This window comes from Mirounga angustirostris, unplaced genomic scaffold, assembly GCF_029215605.1.
Source record: "Mirounga angustirostris isolate CCGP_5_RB_7025 unplaced genomic scaffold, mMirAng1.0.hap1 SCAF_5, whole genome shotgun sequence".
Taxonomy (NCBI): Eukaryota; Metazoa; Chordata; class Mammalia; order Carnivora; family Phocidae; genus Mirounga; species Mirounga angustirostris.
In genome coordinates, this window is record NW_026991713.1 from 54,198,409 (window position 1) to 54,199,281 (window position 873).

The 873-nt window shown below is 38.4% G+C and overlaps 1 pseudogene; it reads left to right on the forward strand.

The window, feature by feature from the left end:
• Positions 1-296: 296 nt before the first annotated feature.
• On the forward strand, positions 297-415 carry LOC123845029 (U4 spliceosomal RNA; annotated as a pseudogene).
• The last annotated feature ends 458 nt before the right edge of the window (positions 416-873 follow it).

An 873-nucleotide genomic window follows, 5' to 3' on the forward strand; every position in this document is an offset into this window, starting at 1 on the left:
CTGTTTTGATTACTGTAGCTTTGTAGTAAGTTTTGAAATCATGAGGTGTTGACTCAGTTTCATTCTTTTCCAAGATTGTTTAACCTCTTTGGGGTCCTTTATCCATATGAATTTTAGGATGGATTTTTCTATTTTTTGCAAAAAATGTCACTGGAAACTTGATAGGGATTGCACTGAATCTGAAAATAATTTGGGTAATATTACAAAGTTGGTCTAATCAGGTCTATTTCTAGAGGCAGCAATGGTACCATTAATTGTGGCAGCATCTAGTACCCAATGATTTTGCTGGTGGCGTCTGCTTTGCACAGTGGCAGTATCGTAGCCAATGAGGTTTATCTGAGGCGCAATTATTGCTAATTGTAATGTCTATACCTAATGAAAGTCTTAATTACTAGATCAATTTTGCATTCTAATTTTCAACTCTTTATTCACCAAGTACACTCCAAGCCAGTTTCTTTGAGAATTGTAACAATTCTGAGACTCCCCCCCAAATTTTCTTTTCTTTTTTTTAAAGAAATCTCTCTGCCCAACATGGGGCTCAAACTCACAACTCTGAGATCAAGAGTCACATGCTCTACTGAGTGAGCCAGGCAGATGCCCCCCCGCCAAACTTACTTACTTCTTTCTATTGGAATCATTTTCTATTGCTTGAATCTGTATGCCCAGATTAATACAGAAAATGTCGCTTAGGTTTTTTGGAGAGAGGAGTGAGAAGGATTCTGTGATTGATTTCCTCAAACTTTTAGGACTGAAGGCAGTGAAAATACAGCTATTCTTAAGGGCTAAAACTTCAAAAAGACCTCCAATTAAAAGGGGAACCCTCCTACAGTGTTGGTGGGAATGCAAGCTGGTGCAGCCACTCTGGAAAACAGT